The following is a 19,426-nucleotide window of genomic DNA, read 5'->3' as shown; positions in this document are numbered from 1 at the left end:
GCAATAGAAAACATTTAAGTGATTCCTAAACTTTTAAGGTAACCCCTCTTTTATCGAATTTTCTCCCCAGCAGAGTCGCCAGTTCTGTAATACGGTGAACTGACTTTTATAATCGAAAATGTACGGTAAGCAAGAGTCGCCACCGACTTTTATTTTATCCAAATTAATTAGAAAGGCTAAAAGAACAGAAAAAAAACCTTTAAAAGAAATTTTGAGTTCGGGGGGTAATTATGCAAAGGGAAGGTGTAAGGCACCCTTTGCATCCATGGTTTTCCATGGGCTCTTAATTGCTTTGCTCGTTTTGAAAAGAAAAGTAGAAGAAGAAGAAAAGTGGACTTTAGCTCGTAAATGAGCGTAGCCATTTTTGAAGAATTATGAGAAAGAATATATAAAAGTTTAGAGCAAGGCAAAGCAATTAAGAGCAATTACCTTATAGTTTTGAAAAAGAGGTTCTTTTAGCCTTTCAGGGTGAAAGGGTCTATCCTTGCCATAAGAGGGCAGGAAGCCTTTCGTTTGGATGTAAACGGGTCATCGAGTTATCATTCGCCTTAAGACTGACCCATGCCATAGAGAAGGCAGGTAGTCTAAAGGGAAGGATCAGAACAGCCTTTTTCGTAGGCAACTAGAGGATACCTCAGCCTTTTTCGTAGGCAACTTCCGAGGGTCGAAGTCATATCAGTGTATCGAAGGCAGCATCATTAGGGTCGTATGACCTTTGTATTTATCGAGGCAGCATGGCTGAGGTATCCTCGTATCCGAGGGACATGGCTATTCTGCAAAACACACAAGGCAACAGCAACAAGGCAACAGGCAACAAGGCGACGAGAGGTTACCCCAAAAGTGTGCGTGGGTGCAACAATCGCGTGATTATATTCAGAAAATTATCTTGTAATTAGGTGATTCTAATCGATTACAGACTTGCACTCCCTAGAATTACTAACCACGCAATATTATAAACAATTACGGGAAAGGGGAAAATGAAACCAACGGAGGAGAGGGGAATTGAAACCAGCGGAATATAATTAAAAATTAAAACAGAAAATATTAGAGTTAGGGTTTAGGGTTACCGATACTCGTAGCTTTGGAAATTGACAAACCCTGAAGATTTGGAAAAGGAAGAATAAACAGAAAAATGGGTGAGTGCATTATCGATTCGGAGGCAAACGAAATTAACCCTAAAAAATACAAAGATAAAGAAATTAAAAAATAAATATATAAACAATAAACACTTAGCTTCGAATTTGATCTGACATGGTTGGCAGTCGGAGGGAAGCCTCGGAGGTAAACCTAAAAAATGGCAAACGCAAAGGCAGAAAATAAATGTAGGCAAGACAAACCCTGATTTTAAAAGGAAACAAAATAGACTTTAAAATAATAGAATCGAGTACTTAGCTTCGGATTTTGATCAGGCGCGTGGTCGGAGCGTATTTGAAGAGTCAACCCTAAAAAAGGCACAGAAACAGAAAATTCTTCAGTGTACGCACGATCTTCACAAACCCTGATTAGGGCACAAGTTAACCGTAATTAATAGAATAAAAACAAATTAATTGTTGGTTTTCAACCCAATTAATTAAATCGGTGAAAATCGAGTTTCGATTAAATATGCGACCTCAATATATTTTAATCAAAAAAATTTACAATTAAAATCAATTTGAAATAATTAAAACTATTTAATGATAACAAAATAAAATAAATAGATATTTATTTATTATATATTAAATAAGAATTAAAAAAACAAGATTTATGTATATATATAACAAGGGAAATATTAAAACAAAATATATATATTAAATAAAAGAAAAAAAAAAGGGATTGTGTAATAAATAAATAAATAAAAACTTATAAACTTAGCTATGATCTCGTGTTGCGCGTCCATGAAGGTTCATGGTGTTCCAGCGCTTCTTATACGTTAGATCTGGAGATAGAAGGATCTGATGGCTGAGATCTAAGGATGTATCATAGTCACATATGGGACCACTGCATGGGATCTGCAAACAACTATGAACATACGAATAAATAAAATATAATGCGTGGAGGGTAGGGTTCGAACCCAGGCCCTCACGCATATCACTGGAGCGTCTCAACCAACTGAGCCAAATACACTTGCTGATGTTGGAACGGGACGTAGCCTAGATAACCATTGAAACGACGTGAAGCAGATTTAAAAAACAAACTAACGCGCCATTACTGTTCCTCCTTCTTCTTCGTGAAAGCTATGTTCTTCTTCATCCTTGCACAAATGAAACTCATGGAATACGATGAATAAATAACATATAATGATATGAATCGACTCAAAATCGCGTCCCGAATATGATTATGCACTTATTATGGTCCAATTTCATTTATGTTAGAAAATCCCAATTCAAAGCTTGGAACCCTAACAATGGTGGATTCTATGTGCAAGTAAATAAACGCAATTAAATTTCCAGAATCACTCATAACATCATTGTAAACACAAATGTGCAATCAAAATTTATTTATAATGCACACAAAATTGAAATCGGAATTGGAAAAAGTTTGTCAAACCGTGAGGTATTGGCGATTGTTCTTGGTGCTTCAAAGCTCGAGGATGATTGCAAAACGTTCAGTGATGCTTCAGGAGTATTCTTAAATCTTCAAAACTCTTTGAATCGGGCTGCAACCACAAAAACAATTTTGCAACTTTCTTGAACTTTTGAGAGCTTGAAGGTAGTTCTTGGAGGCCAAAATTTCGTCCCCTAGGAATTGCCCTTGGTTATGTTTATATAGGAGAAGAGTTAAGGTCAACAATTGTAGAAGGAATCTTGCCATATCTTTGATTGAGTTTTTTTGAAAATATGATTGAAATTTGGTTCATGAAAGCTTCCAATTATGGCCAAATTGCTCCAATCTCCTTTAATTAGTCCTTGCACGAATTTTGATTGGATATTGGGACATTATTGATGATTGAAATTGAATCAAAACATATCTTTGATATTTACTTGAATTATTTTGAATTATATTAATTTTAAATGAATAAAAAATCCATATAAAATCAAATAAAGCTTGAAAATTCGTGGTAACTAATTTTAGGGTCTTGGATGACTTATGGATCAAGATTGGGCCATAAAAAGTTGGGCTCTTTTGCAAAAAATTTCAATTTGAACCCTTTTTCTTCACATTTTCCTTCTCAAATTTGCCCAACTTTGACAAGGCATATCTCTCTCAATTTTTGAGGTATGAAAGTGTTCTAGGACTTTTTAGAAACCTTAGAGAGTCCTCTAACCATTGTCTTTTGTCTCATATCAAAATTATTTTCCATGCTCATTTTATGTCCTTTTGAAAAAAGTGTCTTTTTGTTGACTTTTGAAAAGGACCTATAATGTTTTGGTCCATATCTCTCAAATGAATCATTTCTAGACTTGGCGCGTGAGACACAATTTTGTAGAGAATCAAATTTCCTTCAAAATGAGCTTTGGATGGAAAATTGCTGATGTTCCATGTGAGAGTTATGGCTGGTTAAAGTTCAGTTGACTTTTCCTATAAAAACCCTAATTCTGAGCCTTGTATAGGAGGATGTGTCTTGGAGCCTTTGTGTATTGATTTGAATTTGAATAGGAAAAAATGTATGGGCAAATTTTGGGGTATGACAGCTGCCCCTGTTCAATTATCTTAAACCTGAAGATGTAGAGTGGTTTATGTGCCAGTCGGTATCTGAAGGTGGGAGATGATTGAACACTTGAATACCGAGAAGTTTGCCCTAGCTGAATTAGGGACTTTTGTCGGAGATGGGCTTAAAGATGTCATCCAGGCCTTGAGAGAGAGTTTATTGGAGATTGATCGTGTCAGCACCGTTCGTAGTAACTGAATTAGATCTAAGTCTTTTAAACTATTCATGGAGGATACCCGAAACTAAGTATCAGAACTAAATCGTCGTCTTGATTATCTCTGAACTATCTTCGAAATAATTGTCACAATTAAATCTCTATCTTGATTATCTCTGAACTATCTTTGGATGATATCCAAAATTAAGTGTCAAAATTAAATCTTTGTCTTGATTATCTCCGAACTATCTTTGGACGATATCCAAAATTAAGTGTCAAAATCAAATCTTTGTTTTGATTATCTCTGAACTATCTTTGGACGATATCTAAAATTAAGTGTCAAAATTAAATCTTTGTTTTGATTATCTCTGAACTATCTTTGGACGATATCCAAAATTAAGTGTCAAAATTAAATCTTTGTTTTGATTATCTCTGAACTATCTAACTTACACACTTATAAATACTTCATACATGCATCATTTCAAAGTCAATGAAACTATAAACACATACAAAGATTGATCTTCATCTTCAACCTTCCATCTATGCACACACACAAACAAACTACACATAATCATTTTTTGTTTGGGTTCTATCTAGACTAGGTTGATAACGTCCAATTTAGGTCGGTGTACTAGAGTATTGGGTTGAGAATATTTGGGGGTTTCATTGGAAAACTCTGAGGGCTTATCCTCCAAGATCATGGTGTTGATTTGGCGGTTTTGACAATATTCTTGCAATTTGGATTCGATCGAGTGAAAGCCTTGAAAAACGAGAGGTTCTTGCAAAGGAGTAGCATGAGACGGTGAATCAATTGGAGATCTTGGGTGACAATAATTCGCAATTTGGATTCGAATGAGTGAAGGCATTGAAGAACGGTGGCTTCTTGCAAAGGAGTAGCGCGAGACGGTGAATCAAATTGGTATTGTTGGGTGACTTGATCAAACTCAGATCAAGGGAAGAAAAGTTCTAGGATCGACATCAAACATAGGATTTGTACGGTTCGTTTTCTATATTTCTCTTGTAAACATTTTTTGCAAAGTAAGTTTGATATCTCATTTTCGATTGGAATAAGGGGAAGATGTAGCCATAGCGAGGACGATCGGTGAACAACATAAACAAATTCATTGATTGGATAGTCGATTCGTATAGATTTATTCTTTGATTGATAAGTGTTAAATTGCTTTGTTGATTACATTACAATATGTCATACCCCAAAATTTTCCCATCTCATTTCACTTTCAAACTCATACAATGATTCAAGACTCGAGGGTTAACCTAAGGCACACTCTCCTAAACAAAGACCTCCTGAACAAGGGTTTTGCAGTCTCTTAAGAAAATTGATGAATCAAGGGCTCTAATGGATTTCATATGGTTTATTAGGTTTCAAAATACGCCCATACCAAGTTTCAAGCCTCAGCTTAGAAGATTGCTCAGTCAAATGCTTAAATGGTCAACAGTTGACTAGTTTGACCTAAAAGTCAACTAGGGTCAAATAACAGTCCAAACTCCTGATTTTTTTGTCAACATCAACATCCTGAAGTAATATTCATCATTTGATCAAGGGTTGATCATGATTCATCAAGGGAAGCTCATAAATCAACAAAACCTATAGTTTCTAAATTAGGGTTTCTAAGCAAACGTCAATTGTACTTTGACTGGCCATAAGTCTCTCATGCTTTATCATAAATTCCCCAATCAAAGCTTATTCTCAAGGGAATTAAATTCTCTACAACTTTCATGTTGTGCCCAAGGTCAAGAAATGCTTCCGCATAAGAGATATAAGTCAAAACATTACAGGTCCTTCTAGAAGATCGCAAAAAGCTGTTTTTTGTCAGAAGCCATATCTTCAAGATAAAATCCTCAAATGGAAAAAAGGTTCTAAAGTGGATTGTAGAGGACATCTTGATATTTCCAAAAAGTCCTAGAACTCTTCCATATCTTAAAAATTGAGGGAGATATGCTTTGTCAAAGTTGTCCAATTCTGGGTGAAAAATGTGAAGCAAATAAGGTTCAAAATGGATTTTCTTGCAAATGGGCCCAATCTTTTATGATCCAATATTGGTCCTCAAGTCATCAAAGACATCCAATCTCAAAGCCACGAATTTTTGATGAATATTTGATTTTATTTGGATTTTATTCATTTAAAAAAGGTAATTGAAATCAAATAAATAAAGGAAAATACAAAGAGATTTGATTTGCTTTGATTCCTAATCAAGATCAATCTCCTAAATGTCATATATTCCTCACAAATTCGTACAAATTAGTATTGGTGAGATTGGATTGGGATTGTGTCGATTTTGGAAAGTTTTCATACAAGTTTCAAATCAAATCACAACCATTCCAATAACCATGATTCTGATCCAAATTGGTGACCTAATTCATCCTATTATATATACAAAAGAAGAGTAATGCATTGGAGGGGATTTTGAGACGAAAATTGGAGGCATAAAGACAGAACCGAATTCATGAAAAAGGAAGAAAAAGTTAAGATCCTTTTATAAGTTGCGGTCGAATTCAAAGCCTTTGAAGGTTCAAACGAGTTTCACCGGTATTCTCTGAAGCCAAACGCATCATCTCCTTCAATCAACGCGTTCAAAATCACAACTTTGGGGTCACGGTTTGTTCAAAAAAAATTCAGTTTGATTGTGCTTGATTACGTTTCCTACATGAGTTTTGTTTATATATTTAAGTTTGTATAATGGTGTGGAAGATTTCTGGATTGTCAATTTTGAGTTTAGTTGCAGATTGATGAATCCACCATAGCTAGGGTTCATGAGCTTCAAATTGGGATTTCACAAACCAGACAAAATTAGGCAAGATTAAGGGTTTCAATGGATTCGGGAGGTTGATTATAATTGGTCTGGACTATTATTTGGTATTTTTTGGCAGTGATTCGCAGGTTTGATTGAGGCGGAGCTATGGCAACGGAGAAAAACCGTAGCCAAAAGTCTGTTATTTTTCAGAAATCCAGGGTTGAAGATGAAGGCTTGGGCGCGCGTTTTGTTTTTTTTTAAAATACGTTTTTTATATAATATTTTGGTTTGGTGTTATAAACAGATGACAATGGTGGCGCAGGTGGTTAAAAGCACTTGTTGGTGAGTGGTGTTGCCCGGGTTCGATACCCACGAGCAACCTTGGTTTTTTTATCCATTCGATACTTTTGTTCACTCACAGATCCGGTGTGATTGGCCTACACGCGACCAAGATGCACCTTTATATCTCAACTCTCAGATCTCATCCATTCATGATCCAACATACACAATCTCGCAGTCCCACCATGGACGCTCAGAAGCGCACCACACAACATTATTGCCCAGGTTTTTTAATCTTTATTATTTTTATTTTATAAACTATTTAATCTATATTTTATTTTCTTATTTTAGAATCGAATTTAGGGTTTTTTTATTTTATAATTTTAATTTAGGTTTTAAGTGATTAAAATAATTAGGTTTAAATAATTAATATTCGGTTCGATTATATTTAATAATCGCGCTGATTATTAATGTTTAATTAATTAAATGATATAATCAAATAGGTTTATTTACTAAGGGTTTTAACCGATTCAATTGGTTACGATGATTAGTAATCCCTCATTAATTCGTTATTCGTTTTAATCAAACCTATTGATTGCGTTGATTAACGATGAATAATTCCCCTCTAATAATTTATTTAAAACACATTTATTTGCTAATGGTGATAATCAAATCAATCGATTAGAATAATTAGTAATTCTCTATTTTATTTGTTAATTATGGTGATCAAACCTATTGATCATCGCGATTAATGAAACATATTACAATTAGGGTTGTACGCCATATTAAAACACAATTTCTTTTACAAAATTAAAAACTCCGAATTTCAAAACTGCGATAAGGTAATTCAAAATTCCTTCACACATTCATACTAATTCTAAGGCGTACAACCCTGCCCCGAACTACGTAGACTCTGATCCTCCCTAAGGAGGTACGTAGGCACTTGGCAACAAGGCGAGTCCCCTTCCCCAAAACCTCAATTAGGTTGAAATCTCACTTTTAACCCTATTCATTTTTTGTCATTAGCCATAAACCATAAACCTTGCCATAATACTCTTACAAACCTTAAATGCAAACCTTAGGAAAGGGTTAAGGGTGCCTAACACCTTCCCTTGACTTGAATATAATAACTTACCCATATCTCTTAATTGCGTAGGGTTTCCTATTCGCCCTGGTAGAATAAGTGGCGACTCTAAATTCTAATTTTTAGGGCAGGTTACTACAGCTGGCGACTCTGCTGGGGATAAAACAAAAATGGTGAATTATTATGCTCCTAGGTTTGGTTTAAGGTTTAAGGTACATGGTTAATTATTAGGGTTTGGCTAAAATTTCAGGGTTAGGATTTTGGGGTTAGGGTTTAGATTTTTTATTAAATATTTAATTTAATTTTCTTTTATTTATTTATTTATTTACAATTTTTTTTATTTACAGTAATTTTTTTACAGCAATTTAAATAAATATTTGATTAATTGAATATTTGTTTTTTATTGCATTTTTGGGGTTATGTATAAATTGCTGTTAAAACCTAAGTGTGGGAATTATCCTTAAGACCAGGGGAGACTTGCATCGCCTACGAGTCTTATTGATAATTCCACTCAGAGTGGGTTGAATATTCGGAATCGTCCAAAACGAGGCTTGACTTTGTTGAGGGCAGGACTGGGTATTAGACTCCCTAAGCCGTCATGCCGAACCTATGAACTTAGGGTTAGGTGCTTATTATATGTTTGCAATTTATATACTACGAATATCTGTGTTTTAATTCTGCAGGTCTTTCTACGCGTTCCCTAGCCTGTAGGGATTCTGTTTCCAAGATCATGTCTTTCCCACGAAGGACATCTCCATTTACACACGTCAATTGGCCTCTCGATGGTCATGAGACCTAGTGGCTGTCTTGAACAGTCACCCTGTACCTACATCTACGCACTCCCTAGTCGGTAGGGATTCTACTTCCAAGATCGCATTCTTCGCATGAAGGACATCTTCGTTAGCATACGTCAATTGGCCTCTCAATGGCCATGAGATCTAGTGACTGTCTTGAACGATCACCCCGTGCGTGCTCCCGCGCACCCCCTAACTTATAGGGTTTGGATTTCCATTTATACATCTTTCATCCCTAGTCTGTAGGGATTTCACTTTGTCCGGTATCGTCCTTAGATAGGTTATGTTCCGCATAGAGAACCTTCCCACGAGGGACAACTTCGTTAGTACACGTCGAACGGCCTCTCGATGGCCATGAGATTTGGTGACTGTCTTGAACGGTCACCAGCTGCTACATACTGCGTACTCCCTAATCTAAGGGATTTCCATTGGCGCGTCATAACATCTAGCTTGCAAGGATTTCACTAGGGTCTAACATCACCTCTAAATCTGCATAGGTTATCCTTAGGGCTATATCTTTCGCACGTCTGCATTGCATATAAGGAGTCACAATATACACAAAAGAGGAGTCTTTTGCATACGCATGCATTTGCATTTTCATACCTTAATACATTTACATTTGCATTTCTACCTTCGCCCGTATCCATACTTATCGTGCTAGTCGATCTCCCGAGACTCACGAAGAAAATCAAAAGGATCAAAAAACTATGGAGAGAGAAGGATAAATTATTGATGAAAATGAACTTGGTCTTACAAAAAGAAAAAGGATGCCTTTCACCATGCCAGCCACATGTTCATGCCTTTTCGTAACAGGATTGTAAATACAATGAATGTTATCATCAAGCAAGGATTAGTTCAACAAAGAAGTTCCCTTATAGATACACTCAAGAGGTATCTAGTCATAAAGGGGTTCATCTTGGAACATAGCAAAGCTTACAAGGACGCTCTATGATAACTTGGGGGGCAAGGGTCAGTCCAACTGGGGCAAAATCCTGAACAAAGATGCATAATTACGATGGAGGGAAGGCGATATATGTTAACTCCCCACCAAGGGGCAAAAGGGTCGTAGGTTTTCTATATAAATTTACAAATACTTAAGGTTGCAAACAGTGTGATACTACCCTTAGAAAAAGTGAAAGAGGTTCAGTCAAAGGAAACTCATGAAGTTCCGAACGACGAAAACCCACCGCTAACAATTTATTACCGACAGGTTTGACATGCCCAAGGAAAGTTCGAGGTTACCCTTTACTTCTACAAGTCTAGGAACTAAGGAGTAAAGCGAAGTCATTGGATTAACAAAGGAGATTGTCCCTAGGATTAATAGGTGTTTATCATGTCAAAATTGCAACCTCTACGATCGCTAAGTGTTACCTGGGATAAAAGTTGTACCTTATGATTAACAATTCTAATGGGATAACCATGCAGGTTTTGGAGTCAATTCATTCGCTTCATTCTATCACTACTACAATTTTCCACTCGCACCCTTCTATTATATTTCAATTTTGATTTCCGATTACTAACAAACTTAAGGGAGAATGACGAATACAAATAACTAAATCTTGCTAAACATATGCTTTCAAGGTAAGACCGAGTCGACGATGTAAGGCATTGTTTCAAATCCCTAAATAGTGGAGAAATAAGGAGATAATCCGTAGTCAACCCCCTCGAGCCAGGAGTTGGAGTTTGTTTCTATTTTTCAAATAAACCTTAATTTCAACCAGGGGCAGGGTAGAGTTCGATTAATTCAATGGTGTATTTTATGGTCAAGAGAATCAGTCAATCCAAGCAAAGGTTCAAGCAAAGGTTGAAGCAAAGGTTGAAGCATAAGGATCAAGCAAACGGTGCAAGCACATCTTCTTCCTCGCATTCATAAAAAATGAGGAGGCAATGGAAACAATATTCACAACATCTTTTTCCTCAATACATCATCGAGGACGTATCAAAGTCGAAGCTTACAAATCAAAGTCAACATGGCAGTCACAATATTCAAAATCCAAGGATCAATATTTCAAAAGGAGCATTCAAAAAAAAAGGAGGAAAGCGCCCGCTAAGTCAGACGGAAAACTCTATAAAGAAAACAAAGATGACTTAGTGAAGCAACTGGAAAAACTCATCGAAAAACAATGAAGTCGCCATCGATTATTTATTTATCCCACAAGAAGTGAAAGGAAAACATCGACTAAAACCTATAAACAAACAAACAAACAAACAAACAAAGGTCTACGACCTAGAGAAAAGGGTAAGGGAGTCGGTTACGCAAGGGGAAGGGATTAGCACCCCTCACGTCCGCCGTACTCGACGGGATCCACTCTTGTTAGTTGTTAATCTATGGGTGTTAAGAGTCTAAAGCTTAAAGCTAAATGCAATGCATGACAAAAGAAAGAAAACAAAACACGGGGAAAAGAAGGAATATTTACAAAGTGTGCTCGTTCGGATCCCGCGATCCAATGCCTACGTATCTCTTAAAGGAATCAGAGCAGCCGTAGTTCGGCTCAAAAGTTTCTGTATGTTTTTGTGTTTTTTAGGTGGACAGAGGTTAAGCTCACATTCCAACGTTGCTCGACCTTTGGAGACTCACACGCCTAAGTATGGGAAGGACTTAACATATCCTTAAAAGAAAAAGAAAATTGGTTTGTGTTTTTTGATGTAGATAGAGGTGATCTAGAGCCCAATGCAAGGATGCCCACCTTTCTCCACTTTTTAAGAGTCTGAAATTTATTAGATATTTTATGTGTTTTTTTTGGAATGTAGATAGTGGTGAATTAAATCCCAATGCAAGGATACTCACCCTTCTCCACTTATTAAGTTTTTTAGTTGGTATTTTTTAGAGGGAAATGTGGATAGTGGTGAATTAAATCCCAATGCAAGGATACTCACCCTTCTCCACTTATTTGATATTTATTAAGTGTTTTAAAGGTTGAAAAGAAAAAGATGACCTAAACTAAAAGGGAGACTAAAAAATGTCCTAGAAGTTATCATGCTTGGATAAGATCCTAAGGTCTAATGACTTTGAAAAGTCAAGTCCTAAGGGAGCATGGCAAAAAAGAGACAAGTAAGGATAAACACAAGCAACTCAAGATAAACAATGTGTACTCAAGATACACCAAGAGATACATAAGTAATAAAAGAGACAATGTAGAAATACACTCAAACAATGTCAAGAAACAATCAACCCAAATCATAGAGAAGACATGCAAGGATACACATAAGCAATGCCAATATACAATCAACACAAATCATAAAGAAGACATGCAAGGATACACACAAGCAATGTCAATAGAAAAGATATCACAATAAGAAAAAGGCACACAAGCCACATTAAATAAACCACATAAGGAAATACTTATCAATCAAACAATGGCTCATTGATCCCTCAAAAGATCTCACCTCACCACAAAACTAATCAAAACAAGCTATCACTAATTAAGTAAAAAGCAAATAGCACCTAAATGGCCAACAAAAACGAAAAGCCAACAAGCATATACAAACAAGAAGTAAACACTCCAAGAACATGAGATAACCATCTCAAAAGAAAAGAAATACTACTTAAACAAGTAATGAAATCAAGAGAAAGAGGTGAAATAAAATCAAATACGAGAATTAAAAAACTAACTAATATTTTTGAGTTTTTTGAATAAGCAAAACAAATTAGAGATCAAAAGGAAATAAAATCCTATTATAATATTTTTGGTATTTTTAGAAATTATTTATATCAATTAGAAATTAAAAACAACAACCAAAATAAAACTAAAATGAAAACAATTTAAAGGAAAAGGGCTTAAAATGAAAAGTGAAAAGGGTGGTATAAACAAAAATGGGGCGCTGGACCCAATAGAAATGTAGGTCCAAAAGTCATATAAGCCTATTCCAGGGGGTATGGGCGCTAGCAGTGTGGTGTAGATGAGTAAAACAAACTGGGCTTAAGAAGAGCACGTCCAAGTCACAAATAAATTCAGCCAAAGGGGGGTAAGTGGTCCGCACAATGGGTGTAGTACAGCAAATAAAATAAAAAGAGGTTGGGCCAAGACATGCAGCCCGTTTGGATCAAGCCAAAACCCACAAAGCCTTAAACTAAATGAGGGATCCTCCTCTGAATTTGAACCACACGGTCTCCCATGTTCTCTCACACTCTGCTTACGCTCTCTCTCTCTGTTTCTTTCTCAAATTTTCTAGTTTCAAGCTCTCACAAAATAAACAGAGGCAAGCAATCAACATAATAACAAACAACAAGAACATGTTCATACATTTCTCATCAATGGAAAGATGTTGAAATCAAACAAACACGGCAAGAAGATTCAAGATTCGAAACCCAAATCAGAGCAACAAATATCAACAATAATATCGCAATTAACGGTTCAAAGTGATCGAAACACCAACCGAATCTAAAAGTTTCTGAAGCCTTTGTGTCGTTCTTTATGAATAGAGAAAGAGAGCTCCGACGGTGATGATGAAGTGTGTGGTAGCGTTGCGATTTGCTTCAGGTTCAGTTGTTGTTGGATTTCGAATTTGTGATGTCGATGATCGTGTTGCTGTAGCAGGTCGCGAATGGTTGTGATGATTGGATCGGATGTATTGAAGCTGATGTGGAATTGGTCCGTTGTTGCTCTGAAGCTTGAGAATGTATTAAGAGTTGTTGCGTTATTGATCTGTCGCGTATCGTTGTGAAGAGTTTTAGTGATGGAAGCTTGAATGTTCAATTGCGTCTTTATGGTGATGAAGTGAATCCGTGAGTTTCGGTGCAAAGTTGTTTCAATGAAGGTTGAGTTCGATTTCTGAAATATGTGAATGGATAAATATGGTGCTTAAAGAAGGTGATGTGGATATGTGAAGGTGGTTGATGATGCTGATGACCGATGGTATTTAGAGGTTTTGCGAAAGGTCTCAAACGCGGTTCATTTTAGCAAAGACTCTGTGGAACAGGGCTGTGTGGTTTTCGGTTTTCTGCAGGGGTTATGATGAAGCTATAGTGAGCGTGAGTTTTGAGTAAAGATGGTTATGGATGAAGTTTGCAGTAGAATGGAACTATATGAAAGTTTTTGGATGGTTTGTGGTTGGCTTATGTCATATTGAAGGAATTGAATCAAAGTTTGGAGGAAGTTCTTGTGATTTTGGCAGAGCCACGTTATGAATTTCTTCCTCCTCTTTACTTGTGAGTGAGAGCTTGTTATATAGGCAATGAGAGTGAGGGCGTTGTGGAGAATTCATGAGAGATTTGGATAAGAATGAAGGACAAGTTTGTTAGAAATGGAGAATAATTTTGCAGATTTTGTGGAGAGTGGGAAGGTGAGTGGAGAGGAAGCAAATTGTGTACTGTGCTAGCTGGAAAAAGTTTGTTACATTTTGTTTTTGTTTTATTCAAGCTTCTAGATGGAATATGATGTTATGAAAAAAATTGATGATAATCTTTTGCTTGAAAGAAAACGTGGGGTGCTTTGTTCATGTGGGGTCTTTACTCAATTCTTCATGGCTTGGTAGCTTGAATCAACAAAATGGCTTGAAAATTGACTTGGATAAATTGGGCTCAAAATGATATGGGCTTGCCACAAACTTGTATAAAAAATGGTCCTTCCTTTAGTCAATCTTTGCACCACACCTAAAAACAATTAAAAGGAACAAAAAAACTAATAGAAAAATAATATGTTAAAATGATCTTATTAATCCTAATTAAAAATTCAATTTAAACTAAATTGAATTAGAAATTAGAATTATAAAACCGTGTAAGGTTAGTAAAAAGCTATAAACCACAAAAGGAATATGTACATGAATTTTTTATTTTCTGAATGAATGCAAAGTGCAAATGATGATATATTATTTTTGATTTTTCTTGAATGGATGCAAAATATCTTAATGTCCTAATGATATGATGCAAATGATTGTGAAGCAGTAAGCCAATTAGAAATATAATCAGGGGAGGACAAATTTTGGGGTGCAACACTTAGGCAAAAATTAGGGCATCCCGATGGATCAAATTCAAAGGAATTGGCTCATGCAAAAATAAGGGATAGAAAAAAAAGAAAAAAAACAAAGGATAATCTTGTGACTGCATAAATCATCGAAGCTTCCCATCAATGCTTGGATCTCTACAATATTTTTCATCGGTGCTTGGATTTTCACTAATGCTTCCGCTCATCATCGGAACTGAAACAATTCTCTTGCAAATGAAACACATTCATTGGATTAAACGAACTTTAGGATTGGAGAACATCAAGGAGAAAGGGGTGGGTTAAATAAAATTTGAGCCTTATATATGTTGCTTCTTAAACCATGAACCAGGCCAAGTTACAACATTCAAAAGTCCTAATTGAGGCAAGGTTAACTACGAAAGCATATTAAGTAGGATTTTTTTATACTGACTCCTAGGGTTGTTAAAACTGTTCCTAACCACTACGCTTCTTCAAACATTCATCACCGATCATCCAATTCTAATTCATAACGAACTTCGATCTCAAAACTTGCAGGCGCATCACATTGGAGTTACTTCTCAAAGGGCGTGGCGTCATCTACGAATATACGCGTAACATCAAGAAGATCTCGAAATTGGTTAATCAAGGGCGATAATTTCTAATAAAGACTCTTGAATGGGGGAATCACGTCCAGAGGGTTCTCCTAAACAGGGGCAAAATTTCAAGGATTACAGGGGCATATAATCAAAGATCCTATTAACTAGGGGCATTCATCCTAAGGTTCAATCGACTTGGGTCACATCTCGAAGCAATAACAATCAGGGGCATGTCAAACATGGGAGAAATTCAAATGGATAGAACACTATGGATAGCCCTCCATATCTTGGAGATCAAGGGCATACCCTTCAATCTAAACGTTGAAGCATATGTATCACATTTGTATGACACGGTTATTTCTAGGGGTACTTCCTTCATGGCTTGGAGATCAGAGGCATCTTTTTCCATAAAAATATTGGGGCAGTGGATATCAAATCCATGGGGTGAACAATTCGAAAGGTTAAAATGGTGGAGAACCTCAAAAGGTTAAAGGTGAAGAATTTCAAAAGGTTAAAGGTGTGGAGAATTTCGAGAGGTTAAAGGTGCGAAGAATTGCAAAAGGTTAAAGACCTGAAGAATTTCGAAAAGTCAAAGGCGTGGAGTAATTCAAAAGGCCAAACCAGGGCAAAACACACAGCATAAGGAAAAGGCATCCTCACACTTTACAACCTCAAACAAATCTTTCTCCTAACTACGATCTTCAAGTTCAAAAGCAAGCATTGGGAAGTCACGCTAGCATCACACCCCACCCTATCAAATAACCTTACAAAATTAGCGAGCTATATACACTTTGATTATCAACAACCTATCATTGGAGCATCATGCAAACATACATAAGTCATGCATTGCGTACATTGGTTAATACATTACATCTCATACATCGAAACGTCTATTAAAAAAAAATAAAGGGTACCGAGGGATTGGTTCAGGACCTAAGGGTCTAGAAGGAGACTGAAACCTGAAGCTCCGCTCGAAAACATTCTACGCATAAGCATTATTAGTCAGCACGAGCATAGTTGTTGCATGGTTTAAAACAAATTAATGGGTTATAAGGAGATAAAATCTGGGGATCATCATATATACATACACATTAGCATACATACTTATGCATTTACAAAACTATCTTTTACACAGGTGATCTTGCTAGCACTATAGCAAGTAAATCTTTTATGCAGGTAAGCTTGCTAGAACCATAGCAGGTAATCCCTTTTATGCAAGTACGCTTGTCAGAACCATGGTAGGTAATTCCTTTTATACAGGTACGCTTGCTAGAACCATAGCAAGTAATTCCTTGGGTGTAGGTAAGCTTATCAGAACCATGACAAGTGATCCCTTTGATGCAGGTAAGTTTGCTAGAACTATAGCAAATGATTCCTTTTTTGCAGGTAAGCTTGTCAGAACCATGGCAGGTAATTCCTTTTATGCAGGTAAGTTTGCTAGAACCATAGCAAATGATTCCTTTTATACAGGTACGCTTGTCAGAACCATGGCAGGTAATTCCTTGGGTGCAGGTAAGCTTGTCAGAACCATGACAAGTGATCCCTTTGGTGCAGATAAACTTGTCAGAACCATGGCAGGTAATTCCTTCTATGCAGGTAAGCTTGCTAGAACCATAGTAAGTGACTCCTTTACGCAGGTAAACTTGTTAGAACCATAACAAGTGATCCATCTATCATCCAAGATAACTACGAAGACTTACTAGAACTATAGTAAGTGGGTTACACCAACTGCGAAGACTTACTAGAACTATCGTAAGTGAGTTACACAAACTGCGAAGACTTACTAGAACTATAGTAAGTGGGTTATTTACAAACTGCAGAAGCTTGCTAGCACTATAGCAAGTTGATTATCTTCTACACAACAAACCGCGAGCCCTCGCTATTTATAGCTACGTTTATTCATCACGTTAGTCCCTCGGCAGTGATCTCCTTCAAATCTTCACGCTAATTAATATCATCCCCGACAACAAATAAAGATTTATTTTCCTTGGTCAGAGATGGTTATACGAAATTACTAATGCGCTTCAACCATATAGTGGTGTCCATACATCATCCAACTACCTCATGCATACATTATTCATAATACATACATAATATACAGCATTCTCATTTATTTTGAGAATCTCATTGCATAACACATGCATCATGACATTGCATAAAATTAATGTGGCCTTTTCAGGTCATTCTACGATCAAATGAATATCATCATCCAAGTACGATGCAAATACGATCGTATCAACAATTCAATCTTAACACTTATTCAAGACAAATACAGTTCGGATGCTCCATTCCGGGTCTTTCTTCAAAGATAATTCAGAAACAATCAAAGAACTTCTCATCCTTTCTAGGAACCTTTCTAGGTAGTCTTTTCTAAGACGTTTCATATCCTTTCTAGGTAGTCTTCTCTAAGACGTAACATGTCCTTTCTAGGAACCTTTCTAGGTAGTCTTTTCTAAGACGTTTCATATCCTTTCTAAGAACCTTTCTAGGTTAACCTTGTTTAAGACATAACATATCCTTTCTAGGTGAGTCTGGTTTAAGACATTTCATATCCTTTCTAAGAGCCTTTCTAGGTGAGTGTTGTTTAAGACGTATCTCATCCTTTCTTGGTAATCTCCCTTAAAACATTTATCCAATCCTTTCTAAGACATCTCTTTCCCTTTTAGGGAGCTTTTTAGTTAGTCTTCTCTAAGACATTTCTTCCCGAGCTTTGTTTAAATCCTAATCTTCTTTACATCAGTCATTGATATACCCTATTCAGGAACCTCTTCAGGTAGTCTTATGTAAGACATTACTTCATCTCTCCTCAGATACAATCAGTGCATATGATATAAGTCTGGAAAGCATATGCTTTAGACAAGCATCTTGTCAAGCAACTGGATGGCATCTTTAAAGCCCATCTCAAACATTGCTTCCTGCACCAGCAAGCATAAATTTCTGGGTATTCTAGTGTTCAATCCTCTTCCACCTTCAGATTCCGACAGGCACACAAGCCGATCTACATCCTCAGGTTTAAGAAGATTGAATAGGGGCAGCTGTCGTACACCAAAATTTGCCCATCTCATTTCACTTTCAAACTCATACAATGATTCAAGACTCGAGGGTTAACCTAAGGCACACTCTCCTAAACAAAGACCTCCTGAACAAGGGTTTTGCATTCTCTTAAGAAAATTGATGAATCAAGGGCTATAATGGATTTCATATGGTTTATTAGGTTTCAAACTACGCCCATACCAAGTTTCAAGCCTCAGCTTACAAGATTGCTCAGTCAAATGCTTAAATGGTCAACAGTCGACTAGTTTGACCTAAAAGTCAACTAGGGTCAAATAACAGTCCAAACTCCTGATTTTTTTGTCAACATCAACATCCTGAAGTAATATTCATCATTTGATCAAAGGTTGATCATGATTCATCAAGGGCAGCTCATAAATCAACAAAACCTATAGTTTCTAAATTAGGGTTTCTAAGCAAAAGTCAACTGTACTTTGAGTGGCCATAAGTCTCTCATGCTTTATCATAAATTCCCCAATCAAAGCTTACTCTCAAGGAAATTCAATTCTATACAACTTTCATGTTGGGCCCAAGGTCAAGAAATGCTTCCGCATAAGAGATATAAGTCAAAACATTACAGGTCCTTCTAGAAGATCGCAAAAAGTTGTTTTTTGTCATAAGTCATATCTTCAAGATAAAATCCTCAAATGGAAAAAAGTTCCAAAGTGGCTTGTAGAGGACATCTTGAGCTTTCCAAAAATTCCTAGAACTCTTCCATATCTTAAAAATTGAGGGAGATATGCCTTGTCGAAGTTGGCCAATTTTGGGTGAAAATGTGAAGCAAATAAGGTTCAAAATGGATTTTCTTGCAAATGGGCCCAATCTTTTATGATCCAATCTTGGTCCTCAAGTCATCAAAGACATCCAATCTCAAAGCCACGAATTTTTGATGAATATTTGATTTTATTTGGATTTTATTCATTTAAAAAAGGTGATTGAAATCAAATAAATAAAGGAAAATACAAAGAGATTTGATTTGCTTTGATTCCTAATAAAGATCAATCTCCTAAATGTCATATATTCCTCACAAATTCGTACAAATTAGTATTGGTGAGATTGGATTGGGATTGTGTCAATTTTGGAAAGTTTTCATACAAGTTTCAAATCAAATCCAAACCATTCCAATAACCATGATTATGATCCAAATTGGTGACCTAATTCATCCTATTATATATACAAAAGAA

This window comes from Vicia villosa, linkage group LG6 (assembly GCF_029867415.1).
Source record: "Vicia villosa cultivar HV-30 ecotype Madison, WI linkage group LG6, Vvil1.0, whole genome shotgun sequence".
In the NCBI taxonomy this organism is placed as follows: domain Eukaryota; kingdom Viridiplantae; phylum Streptophyta; class Magnoliopsida; order Fabales; family Fabaceae; genus Vicia; species Vicia villosa.
The sequence above is the reverse complement of the archived record's forward strand: the minus strand, read 5'-3'. Positions refer to the sequence as shown.